Source organism: Rattus rattus, chromosome 7, assembly GCF_011064425.1.
Source record: "Rattus rattus isolate New Zealand chromosome 7, Rrattus_CSIRO_v1, whole genome shotgun sequence".
Taxonomy (NCBI): domain Eukaryota; kingdom Metazoa; phylum Chordata; class Mammalia; order Rodentia; family Muridae; genus Rattus; species Rattus rattus.
Genome location: NC_046160.1, coordinates 56,769,273 through 56,775,379, shown reverse-complemented (window position 1 = coordinate 56,775,379; position 6,107 = coordinate 56,769,273).

The window sequence follows — 6,107 nt, the reverse complement described above, 5'->3', positions numbered from 1 at the left end:
AGACAAATACTTCAGAATCTAACTTGGTCAGATAAAGCTCCATTCAACCAGACCACATCTCCTACAGCAGAATAGGTGACTCCGTGTTTCGTGCCAGTTAGATGTTACCTCTATATTTTGATATTCTTGGGTTACACCTTCTACTTACAGTCTGAAAGCCACCTTTCACACTGAATCTTAACATTGCTCAGGAAAAATTATTAACAGTTGTGCTCTGTGTGAAATATAGATTAAAAAAAGAAAATGAAAATATGCACAAAATATTATGAAAGATGAATTCTACAACTTACTTTTCTTACTTTATCTCTCTCTCTCTGTCCCTCTCTCTGTCTCTCTGTCTCTGTCTCTTTCTCTGTCTCTGTCTCTCTCTCTCTCTGTGTATGTGTGTGTGTGTGTGTGTGTGTGTGTGTGTATACATCTTTTAAAAAGTATTCTTGCTGAAGGCCCAATGAAAAACATTCAGAAACAATTTTGTAAAGGGCTAGTCAAATTTTCACAGTTATATTTAGAAGGTCTTTTGCATTATTTTTTTCTCAAATAGCTAGAATGATTATTTTTTTTACCTTAAACAACCAAATTTATTATTGTTAGTGCACAGAAATACCAGAAGATTAAAACAACTGTTTTATATGCTCAGATCACCAGCAATTTCCATAAACTGGCCATTTGTTTGAATAACTTTACTGGTTCATAATAGCAAATATGTGTTCTCTAATGGTGACACTGTCACTCTTATTTATTTCCTGTGGAACCAAATGCTCATTGTAAATGGATGAATATTGCAGCTGTTTCTACAAAACCACTCAGTTTGTTTAATTAAATTTATTTGCCTGAAGGACATGATATGTTGTAAAATATTAGTAGTCACAGCATTTCATTTTAAAATATGTTACCTTAATTTATCTTCTTTCATTAAAATTCTCATGAATAAGCCAGAGGTTTCTCTCATATTATAAGCTCAAACTAATTTCAAGGCATCCTCTAAAGAGGCAATCTTTAAATCCAACTGCTATGTTCTTCAAAAGAATTTATTTCAACAAGCATCTTGTTTTGAAACGTTAGGACTCAAGTTTAAATAAATGGACAATACAATTTCCCTTTTGATTTTGATTCCAATTACTATAACATCAGAGAAAACCTATCAATCTTAACAGTGACAAAGTAGTAATGGAATCAGATGATTTTTGGCTTTTATTTAACTATAGCATCTTCTTTATGAATTCCTATCCATGGCCTCTGCTATACCTTCTAAAAAACAATGACAACACTGTAGTAGTATAAAATCCAACTCTGGAAAGCCAGGCTGTCTCTGCCTCCTCTTACCTTGAAGCCATGGGAAGATCAGCTTGTCTCTCTAAGTTATTTACAACTATATTAGTTAATTTAAACTGATAAAATCATTAATTTCAAAATTTGCATAAATTTCAATGTTAATTCTTTTCAGTTCTTAGTGATGTTTTATTGACTTATTTTCAAAACTACATATTTGTATTGAATTATTATTTTTACTTATTTTTTCTTAGAGTTTATATTACATGATTAAAGATTATATTATGTGAAAAAGGATTGAAATATCATGATGGATATAAAATGTCTGAACATTATTTGACTTATTTTACTTTAAACAAAAGTTATAAATATCCTATTTTCCATTTCAAGTTTCTGCTCAATGACTTACAAATATAATTTATAGTAAAAATTTATATTAAAATATACTGAGTAGCAATTTTTTTCATCTCTGTATGAAGTATTTTCTAAACACATTAAAAAAAATAAATGCATAAATCTGAAAGGTTTTGTAAGTCTTAAAAGGCACAGAGTAAGAAAATTCATTTGGACACACTATGTGCATCTACAATACACCAAAAATATAGTAACAATGCATAAAATATATTAAAAAGTCCAATGTATAGTGTAAGCCTTTGATCCAAGCTCTTGGAAGTCTAAAACTAAAAGCTCTCCAGTTCAAGGCCATCCAGGGCTACATAGGGAGACATAATAAGGACAGAAGGAACAGAGGAAAAAAAAATTCGTAATACCAAGCAGAGGGATGAAGCAGAATCAAGTCTAGGAGAACAAACAATACTTTTCACAGGAACCCAATTTCAAACTGGAGGGCAAGGATAAAAGAAAAAAGAGGAGGAAGAAGAGGAGGAAGAGGAAGAGGAAGAGGAGGAGGAAGGGAAGGAAGAAGAGGAGGAAGAGGAGGAGGAGAAAGAAGAAGAGGGGAAGGAAGAGGGGGAGGAGGAGGGGAAGGAGGTGGGAAAAGAGGGGAAGTAGGAGTGGGAGGATTGGGGAGAGGAGGAAGAAGGAGAAGGAGAGGAGAAGGAAGAGGAAGAGGAAGAGGAGAAAGTTCAAGTTAGCTGACAAATAATACTCTAGAAAAATTAAAAAATTAAATAGAAAGTTTCAAATTGATAGAGGCCTGAAGATTCATTTTATTGTTTCACAGTCTGATTAAGAGAGGTGAGTCTATACTAGCATCTCTACCCAGGCCTGACAATAACTAGACTTTACTCACAGTCTCAGTTAACTTTGTTTTACAGACATTCATATATCAGTTTATCTGACGCAGAATATTCATTCCTTTCCATTGCTAAAAATGTCGAAGATAAGCCCTATTCTAGGTCATAAATTAAATCTGAAAGAAAAGTACAGAGTGTAGATAATAGAGAGTACTTCCTTAAAATTACAGTAATTAGTAATACTAGGTTATCTATGAAAATACCAAAGGATTCAGAGAGGAGGAAGGTCGTATGTGATTCCAAATACTTGTAAGGAATTTCTGAATCAAAGAAAATTGAGGAAAGAATTTTGAAATATTTTTACTAAAAGATATTAAAATTTTGAAAATGCATTCTAAAAAGAAAATTCACATCAAAAGTGTATATAGAAAGTGTAGGGCTGGAGAGATGGCTCAGAGGTTAAGAGCACTGACTACTCTTCCAGAAGTCCTGAGTTCCCAGCAACCCCATAGACCACATAGTGACTCACAACCATCTGTAATGGAATCCCACGTCCTATTCTGAAGACAGCTACTGTGTGCTTATATAAATAGAATAAATAAATCTTTTAAAAAGAACATGCATATAGAAATCTTTGCTTTATGTCTATTCAAAAATATAATACAGAAAATAAGGCTCACTGATTCTCTCCTATAGTTTGATATATATGAAATATTGAACAAAATTGATGCATATGGTCATCAATTAGAATATGATAAATACTTTGAGGAAAATAAAGAGGAGAGGGAACCACTTTGAAGAGTGCTGTAGGTGTTTGGGTTTAAGCAAACTTCCAGCAAGATCATGCTGAAAAGACCTAAAGGAGGGGACGACAGGCGAGTGTGTGAAAAATTTATTAGGAGAAATAGGAGCAAAGGCTGAAGTGGCTTCAGTCTTTTTTAAGACCACAAACACAACAGTTGACAAAAGGAGGAACACAGGGACCGAGTTCAATAAGGAGGAGACGAGTAGGCTGCTACAGAGTCTCATGAACCATCGATGATAAAGTCAGGGTTAGGTGCCTGTGCACGGGAGAAGCCCAAGTTGGATGGTCTTTCCTTCCGTGTCTGCTCGATTTTCATTCCTGCACTTCTTTTAGACAGGAACAACTCGGAGTCAAAAATTTTGAAGATAGGTGGGTAGCCACATTCCTCAACAGGGAACCCTGTCTATATTTACTGGAGGTGATCTCTTTAGATTACATCTCCCTACTGTTGGACATTTCCTCTAACGACAACCCCAATGGGTCCTGGGAACCTCTCACATATCTGGTGTCTGGGACTTTCTAGAGGTTCTTCCCACTCTACCATATACTGTGCATATTTCTATTCATTCTCCTGGCCCTCTGGATTTCTCACCTGCCTCCCCCTCCCAGCCCCGTCCCATACCTGATCCTGCCTTCCTTTTCCCCTCACTTTCCCCTCTCCCGCCCAGGTTCCTCCCTCCCTCTGCCTCCTGTGATTATTTTATTCCCCTTTCTAAGTGGGATTAAAGTATCCACACTTGGACCTTCCTTCTTTTAAACTTCATATGGTTTGCAACTTGTATCCATGAGTATTTTGGTTAATATACACTTAACTGTGAGTACACACCATGCATGTCCTTTTGGGTCTGATGTTAACTCACTCAGGATGACATTTTCTAGTTCCATCCATTGCCTGCAAAATTCATAATGCCCTCATTTTTAATAGCTGAGTAGTATACAATTATATAAACGAACTACATTTTCTGTATCCATTCTTTGGTTGAGGAATATCTGGGTTGTTTTCAGCTTCTGGCTATTACAAATGAGGTTGCTATGAACATAGTAGAGCACATGTCTGTATGATATGGTGGAGCAGATTTTGGGTTTATGCTGGGTCTTCAGGTAGAAATATTTTCTGAGCAACCACCAGATTGCTTTCCAGAATGATTGTACCAGTTTGCAATCCCATCAGCAGTGGAGGAGTGTTCCTATTTCTCTATATCCTTGCCAAGCATGATCTCTCTCTCTCTCTTGAGTTTTTGATCTTAGTCATTCTGATTGGTATAAAGTGGAATTTCAAGGACATTTTAATAGTATCCTTTGAAATGACAGTATGCTGTACTTGGCAACTATAAATATAGGAAGAAGAGCATCCAGTAATCCAGGTCAGAGAGGAGGCAAGGTTGCAGAACACCAACACTGTTACAAAAGGAATGCAGTTGAATGCTTTGGAAATTATGAATAGAGAAAAAACATAATTTGCAGAGGTACTTAATAGACAATCTGAGAAGAGGATGTAAATTTGCAAAGACTGATTATAATGATTCTTTCAGAGAATATTTTCTGTAGAGTGAGATAGCCTGATCATCAGTAGCCGAGACTTAAGTGTAGAGGCAAATTTTAAATGTAATTTGACTATGATAAAAGTATATGGATAGTTTGAAAAATACTTATAAATGTATTTTAATATATCTCCAAAATATTGGGAAGATATTAGCATGTAAATGTTAGACTAAGAGAAGACAATCTGCTCTCACGAATGTAGTTAAATAACATACAATTAGGGCACATAGAACAAACTAAATCGTAGACAGAAAGTGATTTTTGCTTTATTCTGGAACTGGGGCACCTATCTATTTCATCCTTGAATAGAAAATTACAAGTTGTTGAGTCTTTGGAAATTTGTACATCTACTATTAGCCCCAGATTACTGGTGTCAGGTCAATGGACTAAATCATAGCACCAGCATGGCTCTGAGACCTTTGATTTGATCTCAACAGCAGTCCTTGCTTTCTGGTTTCTCTAGGAAGCTAATAGAATATTTTGGAACTTCATGTCTCTAAATACTCCAAGATTACTGGAGTCAATTCACATAATAATGCCCCTCATAATATATCTGACATTATGAGTTCTTTCCCACTGGAGAGCACTAAGAGACACACATATTAACAATGAGAAGACATTTATTTTTAAGATAAGAGAAAAAAATTACAGTTTTGTACACAGATAAGACCACTCATGTAACGAATCAAATACTGATAATGTGAGAAGGAAAACAGAGTAAAAAGTTTTCATAGCTTGTGAGGGCTATGGAATCAGGAGTACACTCAGAAAAGGTACTCTTGAGAATCCAGTGATAAACCCCAATGTAACAAAGGAGTCTTCTCTGAATTGTGAAATCTACTTAAATGTCATCTTCTTTTCTTCTTCCTCCTTTTCCTACTTCTCTCATTCCTCTTTATTCTTTTCTTATTCCTGTTCTTATTTTTTCCTTTAATTCTTCCAGTAAAATAAGGGTAAAAGAGCATATTTCCAGAAGAGAAATGGAGGGAAGAATTTATTATTAAAACAATGGCCCCTTGGTCCTGCCAAGGTTGGATCCCCAGTGTCAAGGATTGTAAAGGGTGGGTGGTAATGGAGGGAGAGGACACCCTTATAGAAGAGGAGGGGGAGAGGATAAGGGGCTTATGGACAGGAAACCAGGAAAGGAAATAAAATTTGAAATGTAAATAAAGAAATATCCAATAAAAAATAAAAATAAAATAAAAAACAATGACAAGGAAAATATGTTGAGGTCCTTTGACTCCAACTTTGAATTGTTCCTCAATGAAAATACCAGGATATAAATTTACATAGTT